The sequence below is a fragment of the Ranitomeya imitator genome, chromosome 1, assembly GCF_032444005.1.
Source record: "Ranitomeya imitator isolate aRanImi1 chromosome 1, aRanImi1.pri, whole genome shotgun sequence".
Taxonomy (NCBI): Eukaryota; Metazoa; Chordata; class Amphibia; order Anura; family Dendrobatidae; genus Ranitomeya; species Ranitomeya imitator.
In genome coordinates this window covers 1211761362-1211775521 of record NC_091282.1, presented here as the reverse complement: position 1 = coordinate 1211775521, position 14160 = coordinate 1211761362, and the positions used below count along the sequence as shown (strand labels likewise).

At 45.1% G+C, this 14160-nt stretch overlaps 1 protein-coding gene across 1 annotated transcript in view; it reads left to right on the top strand.

Moving 5' to 3' along the window:
* The window catches only part of M1AP (meiosis 1 associated protein), a 155648-nt gene that overhangs the window by 91032 nt on the left and 50456 nt on the right, over positions 1 to 14160 (top strand). The window lies entirely within an intron of this gene.

Sequence of the window (14160 nt, the reverse complement as noted above, 5' to 3'; positions counted from 1 at the left end):
GCTAGATATTATCTTTTGGCCTCACAGGCACCAGTCTCGGATATATCCTTTTTATGACATCAATGATGTTGTTTTCTTATTGAGCTTCTGGTCTGGTAGTGGATAAGCTTTATTATTTGTCTTATCTGTATATACATTATACTGCTCTGAATGTGCTGTATATAAGACCTTTATGATATACAGTGAGTACGGAAAGTCTTCAGACCCTTTGCTCAGACACTCATATCTAAGTCCCATGATGTCCATTTCCTTGTGATCCTCCTTGAGATGGTTCTACTCCTTCATTGGAGTCCAGCTGTGTTTAATTAAACTGATAGGACTTGATTTGGAAAGGCGCACTGTTATGAACAGGTGATTCAGAACCACAATGGACCTAGTGGTTAAGAGCACACAAAGTGACCTGATAGTTACTAACATAGGACGAGCTCTGAGATGTGGAAACTCTGCTGACCGCAATCCGTAATCCTATCATACCACACTAGAGGTAGCCGTGGATTGCGCCTAACGCTCCCTATGCAACTCGGCACAGCCTGAGAAACTAACTAGCCCTGAAGATAGAAAAATAAGCCTACCTTGCCTCAGAGAAATTCCCCAAAGGAAAAGGCAGCCCCCCACATATAATGACTGTGAGTTAAGATGAAAATACAAACACAGAGATGAAATAGATTTAGCAAAGTGAGGCCCGACTTACTGAATAGACCGAGGATAGGAAAGATAGCTTTGCGGTCAACACAAAAACCTACAAACAACCACGCAGAGGGGCAAAAAGACCCTCCGCACCGACTAACGGTACGGAGGTGCTCCCTCTGCGTCTCAGAGCTTCCAGCAAGCAAGAAAAACCAATATAGCAAGCTGGACAGAAAATATAGCAAACAAAAGTAACACAAGCAGAACTTAGCTTATGCAGGGCAGACAGGCCACAAGAACGATCCAGGAGAGAGCAAGACCAATACTGGAACATTGACTGGAGGCCAGGAACAAAGAACTAGGTGGAGTTAAATAGAGCAGCACCTAACGACTTAACCTCGTCACCTGAGGAAGGAAACTCAGAAGCCGCAGCCCCACTCACATATACCAGCGGAAGCTCATAGACAGAACCAGCCGAAGTACCACTCATGACCACAGGAGGGAGCTTGACCACAGAATTCACAACAGTACCCCCCCCTTGAGGAGGGGTCACCGAACCCTCACCAGAGCCCGCAGGCCGACCAGGATGAGCCAAATGAAAGGCACGAACCAGATCGGCAGCATGAACATCAGAAGCAAAGACCCAGGAATTATCTTCCTGACCATAACCCTTCCACTTAACCAGGTACTGAAGTTTCCGTCTCGAAATACGAGAATCCAAAATCTTCTCCACTATATACTCCAACTCCCCCTCAACCAAAACCGGGGCAGGAGGATCAACGGATGGAACCACAGGTGCCACGTATCTCCGCAACAATGACCTATGGAATGCGTTATGGATGGAAAAAGAAGCTGGAAGGGTCAAACGAAAAGACACAGGATTAAGAACCTCAGAAATCCTATACGGACCAATGAAACGAGGCTTAAACTTAGGAGAGGAAACTTTCATAGGAATATAACGAGATGACAACCAAACCAAATCCCCAACACGAAGTCGGGGACCCACACAGCGCCTGCGGTTAGCGAAACGTTGAGCCTTCTCCTGAGACAATGTCAAATTGTCCACCACACGAGTCCAAATCTGCTGCAACCTGCCCACCACAGTATCCACACCAGGACAGTCAGAAGACTCAACCTGCCCTGAAGAGAAACGAGGATGGAAACCAGAATTGCAGAAAAACGGCGAAACCAAAGTAGCCGAGCTGGCCCGATTATTAAGGGCGAACTCAGCCAAAGGCAAAAAAGACACCCAATCATCCTGATCGGCAGAAACAAAACATCTCAGATATGTTTCCAAGGTCTGATTGGTTCGTTCAGTCTGGCCATTTGTCTGAGGATGGAAAGCCGAGGAAAAAGACAAATCAATGCCCATCCTAGCACAAAAGGCTCGCCAAAACCTCGAAACAAACTGGGAACCTCTGTCAGAAACGATGTTCTCCGGAATGCCATGTAAACGAACCACATGCTGGAAGAACAATGGTACCAAATCAGAGGAGGAAGGCAATTTAGACAAGGGTACCAAATGGACCATCTTCGAGAAGCGATCACAAACAACCCAAATGACCGACATTTTTTGAGAGACGGGGAGATCCGAAATAAAATCCATAGAGATATGTGTCCAGGGCATCTTTGGGACTGGCAAGGGCAAAAGCAACCCACTGGCACGAGAACAGCAGGGCTTAGCCCGAGCACAAATCCCACAGGACTGCACAAATGAACGCACATCCCGCGACAGAGACGGCCACCAAAAGGATCTAGCCACCAAATCTCTGGTACCAAAGATTCCAGAATGACCAGCCAACACCGAACCATGAACCTCAGAGATAACTCTACTCGTCCATTTATCAGGGACAAACAGTTTCTCCACTGGGCAACGGTCAGGTCTATTAGCCTGAAATTTTTGCAGCACCCGCCGCAAATCAGGGGAGATGGCAGACAAAATTACCCCCTCCTTGAGAACACCCGCCGGCTCAGACAAACCCGGAGAGTCGGGCACAAAACTCCTAGACAGGGCATCCGCTTTCACATTTTTAGAGCCCGGAAGGTACGAAACCACAAAGTCAAAACGGGAGAAAAACAGCGACCAACGAGCCTGTCTAGGATTCAACCGTTTGGCAGACTCGAGATAAGTCAAGTTCTTATGATCAGTCAAGACCACCACGCGATGCTTAGCTCCTTCAAGCCAATGACGCCACTCCTTGAATGCCCACTTCATGGCCAGCAACTCTCGATTGCCAACATCATAATTGCGCTCAGCAGGCGAAAACTTCCTGGAAAAGAAGGTGCATGGTTTCATCACCGAGCCATCAGAACTTCTTTGCGACAAAACAGCCCCTGCTCCAATCTCAGAAGCATCAACCTCGACCTGGAACGGGAGCGAAACATCTGGTTGACACAACACAGGGGCAGAAGAAAAACGACGCTTCAACTCTTGAAAAGCTTCCACAGCAGCAGAAGACCAATTGACCACATCAGCACCCTTCTTGGTTAAATCAGTCAACGGTTTAGCAATACTAGAAAAATTATTGATGAAGCGACGATAAAAATTAGCAAAGCCCAGGAACTTTTGCAGACTCTTCAGAGATGTCGGCTGAGTCCAATCATAAATGGCCTGAACTTTAACAGGGTCCATCTCGATAGTAGAAGCGGAAAAAATGAAACCCAAAAATGAAACCTTCTGAACACCAAAGAGACACTTTGACCCCTTCACAAACAAAGAATTCGCACGCAGGACCTGAAACACCATTCTGACCTGCCTCACGTGAGACTCCCAATCATCCGAGAAGACCAAAATATCATCCAAGTATACAATCAGGAATTTATCCAGGTACTCTCGGAAGATGTCATGCATAAAGGACTGAAACACTGATGGAGCATTAGAAAGCCCGAATGGCATAACCAGGTACTCAAAATGGCCCTCGGGCGTATTAAATGCTGTTTTCCATTCATCGCCCTGTTTAATGCGCACAAGATTATACGCACCACGAAGATCTATCTTGGTGAACCAACTAGTCCCCTTAATCCGAGCAAACAAATCAGACAGCAGCGGCAAGGGGTACTGAAATTTTACCGTGATTTTATTTAGAAGTCGGTAATCAATACAAGGTCTCAGCGAACCATCCTTCTTGGCCACAAAAAAGAACCCTGCTCCCAATGGCGACGACGACGGGCGAATATGACCCTTCTCCAAGGATTCCTTTACGTAACTCTGCATAGCGGCGTGCTCAGGCACAGACAAATTAAACAGTCGACCTTTAGGAAACTTACTACCAGGAATCAAATCGATAGCGCAATCACAATCCCTATGCGGAGGTAGGGCTCTGGACTTGGGCTCATCAAATACATCCCGGTAATCCGACAAGAACTCTGGGACCTCAGAAGGGGTGGATGATAAAATAGACAGAAATGGAACATCACCATGTACCCCCTGACAACCCCAGCTGGACACAGACATTGATTTCCAATCCAATACTGGGTTATGGACTTGTAGCCATGGCAACCCCAACACGACCACATCATGCAGATTATGCAACACCAAAAAGCGAATATCCTCCTGATGCGCAGGAGCCATGCACATGGTCAATTGGGTCCAGTACTGAGGCTTATTCTTGGCCAAAGGCGTAGCATCAATTCCTCTCAATGGAATAGGATACTGCAAGGGTTCCAAGAAAAACCCACAGCGCCTAGCATACTCCAAGTCCATCAAATTCAGGGCAGCGCCTGAATCCACAAATGCCATGACAGAATAGGATGACAAAGAGCAGATCAAAGTAACGGACAAAAGAAATTTCGACTGTACCATACCAATGGTGGCAGAGCTAGCAAACCGCTTAGTGCGCTTAGGACAATCGGAGATAGCATGAGTAGAATCACCACAGTAAAAACAGCCCATTCCGTCGTCTGTGTTCTTGCCGTTCAGCTCTGGTCGAAGTCCTATTGCATTGCATAGGCTCAGGTTTATGCTCAGATAATACCGCCAAATGGTGCACAGTTTTACGCTCACGTAAGCGTCGATCGATCTGAATGGCCAAAGACATAGACTCATTCAGACCAGCAGGTATAGGAAATCCCACCATGACATCCTTAAGGGCTTCAGAGAGACCCTTTCTGAAAATTGCTGCCAGAGCACATTCATTCCATTGAGTGAGCACAGACCACTTCCTAAATTTCTGACAATATATCTCCGCTTCATCCTGACCCTGACACAGAGCCAGCAAATTTTTCTCTGCCTGATCCACTGAATTAGGTTCGTCATAAAGCAATCCAAGCGCCAGGAAAAACGCATCAACATCACGCAATGCCGTATCCCCTGGCGCAAGGGAAAATGCCCATTCTTGAGGGTCGCCACGTAATAAAGAAATAATGATCTTTACTTGTTGAACTGGGTCACCAGAGGAGCCGGGTTTCAAAGCCAGAAATAGTTTACAATTATTTTTGAAATTCAGAAACTTAGCTCTATCTCCAGAAAATAACTCAGGAATAGGAATTTTAGGTTCTAACATAGGATTCTGAACCACTAAATCTTGAATGTTCTGAACATTTATAGCGAGATTATCCATCAATGAGGACAGACCTTGAATGTCCATGTCTACACCTGTGTTCTGAACCACCCTGATGTAAAGGGGAAAAGAAAGACAAAACACAGTGCAAAGAAAAAAAAAATGGTCTCAGAACTTCTCTTTTCCCTCTATTGAGAAGCATTAGTACTTTGGGCCACCTGTACTGTTATGAACAGGTGATTCAGAACCACAATGGACCTAGTGGTTAAGAGCACACAAAGTGACCTGATAGTTACTAACATAGGACGAGCTCTGAGACGTGGAAACTCTGCTGACCGCAATCCCTAATCCTATCATACCACACTAGAGGTAGCCGTGGATGGCGCCTAACGCTCCCTATGCAACTCGGCACAGCCTAAGAAACTAGCTAGCCCTGAAGATAGAAAAATAAAGCCTACCTTGCCTCAGAGAAATTCCCCAAAGGAAAAGGCAGCCCCCCACATATAATGACTGTGAGTTAAGATGAAAATACAAACACAGAGATGAAATAGATTTAGCAAAGTGAGGCCCGACTTACTGAATAGACCGAGGATAGGAAAGATAGCTTTGCGGTCAACACAAAAACCTACAAACAACCACGCAGAGGGGCAAAAAGACCCTCCGCACCGACTAACGGTACGGAGGTGCTCCCTCTGCGTCTCAGAGCTTCCAGCAAGCAAGAAAAACCAATATAGCAAGCTGGACAGAAAATATAGCAAACAAAAGTAACACAAGCAGAACTTAGCTTATGCAGGGCAGACAGGCCACAAGAACGATCCAGGAGAGAGCAAGACCAATACTGGAACATTGACTGGAGGCCAGGAACAAAGAACTAGGTGGAGTTAAATAGAGCAGCACCTAACGACTTAACCTCGTCACCTGAGGAAGGAAACTCAGAAGCCACAGCCCCACTCACATATACCAGCGGAAGCTCATAGACAGAACCAGCCGAAGTACCACTCATGACCACAGGAGGGAGCTTGACCACAGAATTCACAACAGCGCACACCTGTGTATATAAGACCTCACTGCTAACAGTGCATGTCAGACCAAAGGAGAATCATGAGGTCAAAGGAACTGGCCAAGGAGCTCAGAGACAGAATTGTGGCAAGGCTCAGATCTGGCCAACGTTACAGCAGAATTTCTCCAGGACTCAAGGTTCCTAAGAGCACAGTGGCCTCCATAATCCTTAAATGGAAGACGTTTGGGACCACCAGAAGTCTTCTTATACCTGGATGTCCAGCCAAACTGAGCAATCATGGGAGAAGAGCTTTGGTGAGAGAGCTAAAGAAGAACCCCAAGATCATTGTGGCTGAGCTCCAGAGATGCAGTAGGGGAATGGCAGAAAGTTCCACAAAGTCAACTATCACTGCAGCTCTCCACCAGTTGGGCCTTTTTGGCAGAGTGGCCCGACAAAAGCCTCTCCTCAGTGCAAGACATATGAAAGCCGCATAGAGTTTGCAGAAAAACACATGAGGGACTCCCAGACTATGAGAAATAAGATTCTCTGGTCTGCTGAGATGAAGATAGACCTTTTTGGTGATAATTCTAAGCGGTATGTGTGGAGAAAACCAGGCACTGCTCATCACCTGCGCAATACAATCCCTACAGCGTAGCATGGTGGTGGCAGCATCATGCTATGGGGGTGTTTTTCAGCTGCATGGACAGGACGACTGGTTGCCATTGAAGGAAACATGAATGTGGCCAAGTACAGAGATATCCTGGATGAAAACCCCTTCCAGAGTGCTCTGGATCTCAGACTGGTTTACCTTCCAACAACACAATGACCCTAAGCACACAGCTAATATAATAAAGGAGCGGCGTCAGAACAACTCTGTGACCATTCCTGACTGGCCCAGCCAGAGTTCTGACTTAAACCCAATGGAGCATCTCTAGAGAGACCTGAAAATGGCATCCACCAACGTTCACCATCCAACCTGATGGAACTGGAGAGGATCTGCAAGGAAGAATGGCCGAGGATCCCCAAATCCAGGGGTGAAAAACTTGTGGCATCATTCCCAAGAAGACTCATGGCTGTACTAGCTCAAAAGGTGCTTCTACTCAATACCGAGCAAAGGGGCTGAAGACTTAAGACCATGTGAGATTTCAGTTTTTCTTTATTATTAAATTTGCAAAAATTACTACATTTGTTTTTTTCAGTAAAGATGGGGTGCAGAGTGTACATTAATGAGACAAAATGAACTTTTTATAATTTACCAAATGGCTGCAATGAAACAGTGAAAAATTTAGAGGGGTCTGAATACTTTCCGTACCCACTGTATATTATGGGAGCGATACTTGACCCCTTTCTGACTTATGACGTACTATCCCGTCGAGGTGGGGTGGGCCTGTATGACCACCGATGGGATAGTACGTCATACGCGATCGGCCGCCCTCACGGGGGGAGCGCAGTCGATCGCGGCCGGGTGTCAGCTGACTATCGCAGCTGACATCCGGCACTATGTGCCAGGAGTGGTCACGGACCGCCCCCGGCACTTTAACCCCCGGCACACTGCGATCAGACATGATCGCAGTGTGCCGACGGTATAGGGAAGCATCGCACAGGGAGGGGGCTCCCTGCGGGCTTCCCTGAGACCCCTGGGATCTCTTACCTCCTTCCTCGCTGCAGCAGGCCCGGATCCAAAATGGCAGCGGCATCCGGGTCCTGCAGGGAGGTGGCTTCACAGCGCCTGCTCAGAGCAGGCGCCGGGAAGCCAGGACAAGTGCACGTCAGATCGCTGATCTGACACAGTGCACAGCAAAGTGTCAAATCAGTGATCTTACACTATAACATGATGAATCAGTGGTTAGGGGTGTGTTTGGATTAGGATTTCAGTTAGAATTGGGGGTTTCCACTGTTTAGGCACATCAGGGGCTCTCCAAACGCCACATGGCGTCCGATCTCAATTCCAGCCAATTCTACATTGAAAAAGTAAAACAGTGCTCCTTCCCTTCCGAGCTCTCCCGTGCGCCCAAACAGTGGTTCCCCCCACATATGGGGTATCGGCGTACTCAGGACAAATAGGACAACAACTTTTGGGGTCCAATTTCTCATGTTACCCTAGGGAAAATACAAAACGGGGCTAAAAAATAATTTTTGTCTGAAAATTTTTTATTTTATGGCTCTGCATTATAAACTTCTGTGAAGCACTTGGTGGGTCAAGGTGCTCACCACACATCTAGATAAGATCCTTAGGGGGTCTACTTTCCAAAATGGTGTCACTTGTGGGGGGTCTCAATGTTTAGGCACATCAGTGGCTCTCCAAACGCAACATGGCGTCCCATCGCAATTCCTGTCAATTTTGCATTGAAAAGTCAAACGGCGCTCCTTCCCTTCCGAGCTCTCCCATGCGCCCAAACAGTGGTTTACCCCCACATATGGGGTATCGGTGTACTCAGGACAAATTATACAACTTTTGGGGTCCATTTTCTCCTGTTACCCTTGGTAAAATAAAACAAATTGGAGCTGAAGTAATTATTTTGTGAAAAAAAGTTAAATGTTCATTTTTATTTAAACATTCCAAAAATTCCGGTGAAGCACCAGAAGGGTTAATAAACTTCTTGAATATGGTTTTGAGCACCTTGAGGGGTGCAGTTTTTAGAATGGTGTCACACTTGGTATTTTCTATCATATAGACCCCTCAAAATGACTTCAAATGAGATGTGGTCCCTAAAAACAAATGGTGTTGTAAAAATGAGAAATTGCTGGTCAACTTTTAACCCTTATAACTCCCTAACAAAAAAAAATTTTGGTTCCAAAATTGTGTTGATGTAAAGTAGACATGTGAGAAATGTTACTTATTAAGTATTTTGTGTGACATATCTCTGATTTAATTGCATAAAAATTCAAAGTTGGAAAATTGCAAAATTTTCATAATTTTCGCCAAATTTCCGTTTTTTTCAAAAATAAACGCAGGTACTATCAAAGAATTTTTACCACTATCATGAAGTACAGTATGTCACGAGAAAACAATGTGAGAATCTCCAGGATCCGTTGAAGCGTTCCAGAGTTATAACCTCATAAAGGGACAGTGGTCAGAATTGTAAAAATTGGCCCGGTCATTAATGTGCAAACCACCCTTGGGGGTAAAGTGGTTAAAGGCCCTCACATACCATATTATCTATCCAGTCTTGTAGATGTAGGAATTGCTATTTTGGGTCCTAGATTGATATTCCCGTGCTTTTCTTCAGTCCATTATTGCTAGCGCCTGCATCGACCCTGTCAGGGAAACCCCTTTTTGTTTCCAGTTGGGAAATTGCAGCTCTGGCGCTCCCCTTACCCTCAGGTCAAGTAAATAAGGCAGCACACTGCAGCGCTAAAACATGCAAACTTGAAAACACGAAATTTGAACTGCATTACTGCACTAGAAATATGAAAAATGAGAGCTTTTAGCGCATAAAAATGGCCAATTTTATGTGTACCTGGTAGCCTCTTTACGGCATCTCTCTTATACCAGGTCCTACACTTGCCTTACCTCGCCGAGAATAAATGTCTCCATCTGAATGGGTACATGTGAAACCTCTTCTTAGACTAAAATTCTCTCTCTCTATGGAGGGGTATTGGACCTGCTGTAATTAAAACACCTGAAGCTAGGAGGCGGAGTGCACGATCAGAAGGCTAGAGAATACATTTCAAAAACCTGACAGGCACATCCAAACATAGACTCAGTGTGAACAGGTGCTGAACCCAGAGTCGCCAACTCGTATATAGTTAAATAAATAGGGCAGCACACTGCAGCGCCAAAACATGCAAACTTGAAAACACGAAATTTGAACTGCATTACTGCACTAGAAATATGAAAAATGAGAGCTTTTAGCGCATAAAAATGGCCAATTTTATGTGTACCTGGTAGCCTCTTTACGGCATCTCTTTTATACCAGGTCCTACGCTTGCCTTCCTCGCCGAGTTGGATGTGCAGGTCAGGTTTTTGAAATGTATTCTCTAGCCTTCTGATCGTGCACTCCGCCTCCTAGCTTCAGGTGTTTTAATTATAGTAGGTCCAATACCCCTCCATAGAGAGAGAGAATTTTAGTCTAAGAAGAGGTTTCACATGCACCCATTCAGATGGAGACGTTTATTCTCGGCGAGGTAAGGCAAGTGTAGGACCTGGTATAAGAGAGATGCCGTAAAGAGGCTACCAGGTACACATAAAATTGGCCATTTTTATGCGCTAAAAGCTCTCATTTTTCATATTTCTAGTGCAGTAATGCAGTTAAAATTTCGTGTTTTCAAGTTTGCATGTTTTAGCGCTGCAGTGTGCTGCCTTATTTACTTAACTATATACGAGTTGGCGACTCTGGGTTTAGCACCTGTTCACACTTAGTCTATGTTTGGATGTGCAGGTCAGGTTTTTGAAATGCTTACCCTCAGGTCAGTCATGGAACTGCACCTAGGATAAGGAGTCGCCGGAAAGTCTGCCGAGTCACGTAATGGCTATCGGGCATTCTGCAGTGAGTGTTGGTATATATGGCACCATGCCGGGGATACACCTATGAACCTTCGGTCCGTCACTGCCAGGATTCCCCAAGAACACCAGGACCCTAAGCTGCCACCACTTGTTTGATATAAGCAGGGTCTAATTCCAAGCCAATATTGAGTCAGAAACCAACCCCAGGTATCAGGAATTTGCATTGAGTACGTGTCAGTTTGATCGTAGAGCAAAAACAACAAAGCTAGTAAATTTATGTTTACTCCATAACATATTAGCAGTGTTAAAATACAAAAGATATTACAAAAAGAGACAAAATACACTATGTACAAGCAGATAGAAAATACAAGGGATTCAAATCTGAAACTTACTATATCTGTCACAAGTATGACCTGTTGATAAAGGGGGAGAGTGCCAAAAGGAACAATTCAGCAGCACAGCATAGTGTTCAGCTGTCTCTCCGACTTTGAACACCTCCCAAAAGGTACGTTTCTGTTTGATGCTTTGCCTACAAACCTAGAGACTCCTCCCTTGCTGACCTGACTGGTGGGCTGTGTTCAAGAAGATACATCTTTTTTGTGAAGTTATCAAAACTACGATTTTCCTGATCTTTGGTGAGGAAGGTCACAGGGTGACTATTAGGGCATTATATTTTCCCCTGTGAATTTAGGATTATTTTGAGACCAAACACGGCATGTCTGCTTGTTACGGGGGGCAGAAATTCATTTCCCAGGTTTCTGATGGCCCTAACAGCCCCAGAACGCCGCCAGGCGCAGCTCTATGTGCCCGGATCCTGGAAATCCAATTTCTAGGATTGCTGGGAGTTATTAAATTTGGCTTTAAGTATTTTGGGATAGGAATAAAGAAATCTTTGAGGGACTAGCATTTCACAGAGTGGGGTTGTAGCTGCAGGCAGGGTTTTGGCTCCTTACAGAAACAAAAGAAAAAATGATTCATATTTTCCTAGAAAAATATTTAGAATTGAGGTCTCAGTGATTGATACCTTTTAATGGCTAACTGAAAAGATGGGAACAAATTGCAGCTTTCCAGACTACATACGTCTCTTCAGCATATTTTCCTGGCAGAACCCCCGTATAAATGTCTATATAACATTACCCTATGTTGAGCATTTTGTGATCTATGTTTACAGTGGACCATACAGATACCAGGTTTTATACTGGTTTTTAAGTTTTTTTTTTTTTACATATGTGTAGTGTTAAACGTTATTTGTCTTAAATAATTCATCATTTAAGGTGTTCACATCCTTATTGCATCTCTTCCCTTTTCTATATGTATATTATCATAGTGATGATCACTGTGTACCTTATACACAGGTGATGGGATGTTTGAGGTCAGTATATACCTTATACACAGGTGATGGGATGTGTGGGGTCAGTATATATTTTATACACAGGTGATGGGATGTGTGGGGTCAATATACCGTATACACAGGGGACGGGATGTGTGGGGTCAATATACCGTATACACAGGTGATGGGATGTGTGGGGTCAGTATATATTTTATACACAGGTGATGGGATGTGTGGGGTCAATATACCGTATACACAGGGGATGGGATGTGTGGGGTCAATATACCGTATACACAGGTGATGGGATGTGAGGGGTCAATATACCGTATACACAGGTGATGGGATGTGTGGGGTCGGTATATACCGTATACACAGGTGATGGGATGTGTGGGGTCACTATACCGTATACACAGGTGATGGGATGTGTGGGGTCAGTATATACCGTATACACAGGTGATGGGATGTGTGAGGTCAGTATATACCGTATACACAGGTGATGGGATGTGAGGGGTCACTATACCGTATACACAGGTGATGGGATGTGTGGGGTCAATATACCGTATACACAGGTGATGGGATGTGAGGGGTCAATATACCGTATACACAGGTGATGGGATGTGTGGGGTCAGTATATACCGTATACACAGGTGATGGGATGTGAGGGGTCAATATACCGTATACACAGGTGATGGGATGTGTGGGGTCAGTATATACCGTATACACAGGTGATGGGATGTTTGAGGTCAGTATATACCGTATACACAGGTGATGGGATGTGTGAGGTCAGTATATACCGTATACACAGGTGATGGGATGTGTGGGGTCAGTATATACCGTATACACAGGTGATGGGATGTGTGGGGTCAGTATATATTTTATACACAGGTGATGGGATGTGTGAGGTCAGTATATACTGTATACACAGGTGATGGGATGTGTGGGGTCAATATACCGTATACACAGGTGATGGGATGTGTGGGGTCAGCATATACCGTATACACAGGTGATGGGATGTTTGAGGTCAGTATATACTGTATACACAGGTGATGGGATGTGTGGGGTCAGTATATATTTTATACACAGGTGATGGGATGTGTGGGGTCAGTATATACCGTATACACAGGTGATGGGATGTTTGAGGTCAGTATATACTGTATACACAGGTGATGGGATGTGTGGAGTCAGTATATTCCGTATACACAGGTGATGGGATGTGTGGGGTCAGTATATTCCGTATACACAGGTGATGGGATGTGTGGGGTCAGTATATACTGTATACACAGGTGATGGGATGTGTGGGGTCAGTATATACTGTATACACAGGTGATGGGATGTGTGGGGTCAGTATATACCGTATACACAGGTGATGGGATGTGTGGGGTCAGTATATACCGTATACACAGGTGATGGGATGTGTGGGGTCAATATACCGTATACACAGGTGATGGGATGTGTGGGGTCGGTATATACCGTATACACAGGTGATGGGATGTGTGGGGTCAGTATATACCGTATACACAGGTGATGGGATGTGTGGGGTCGGTATATACCGTATACACAGGTGATGGGATGTGTGGGGTCGGTATATACCGTATACACAGGTGATGGGATGTGAGGGGTCGGTATATACCGTATACACAGGTGATGGGATGTGTGGGGTCGGTATATACCGTATACACAGGTGATGGGATGTGTGAGGTCAGAATATACCGTATATACAGGTGATGGGATGTGTGGGGTCGGTATATACCGTATACACAGGTGATGGGATGTGTGGGGTCGGTGTTATGTAGGCAATCCAGTGACACAGTGTGCCAGCAATCAGAGCACATACAGTAACATAGTAACATAGTTAGTAAGGCCGAAAAAAGACATTTGTCCATCCAGTTCAGCCTATATTCCATCATAATAAATACCCAGATCTACGTCCTTCTACAGAACCTAATAATTGTATGATACAATATTGTTCTGCTCCAGGAAGACATCCAGGCCTCTCTTGAACCCCTCGACTGAGTTCGCCATCACCACCTCCTCAGGCAAGCAATTCCAGATTCTCACTGCCCTAACAGTAAAGAATCCTCTTCTATGTTGGTGGAAAAACCTTCTCTCCTCCAGACGCAAAGAATGCCCCCTTGTGCCCGTCACCTTCCTTGGTATAAACAGATCCTCAGCGAGATATTTGTATTGTCCCCTTATATACTTATACATGGTTATTAGATCGCCCCTCAGTCGTCTTTTTTCTAGACTAAATAATCCT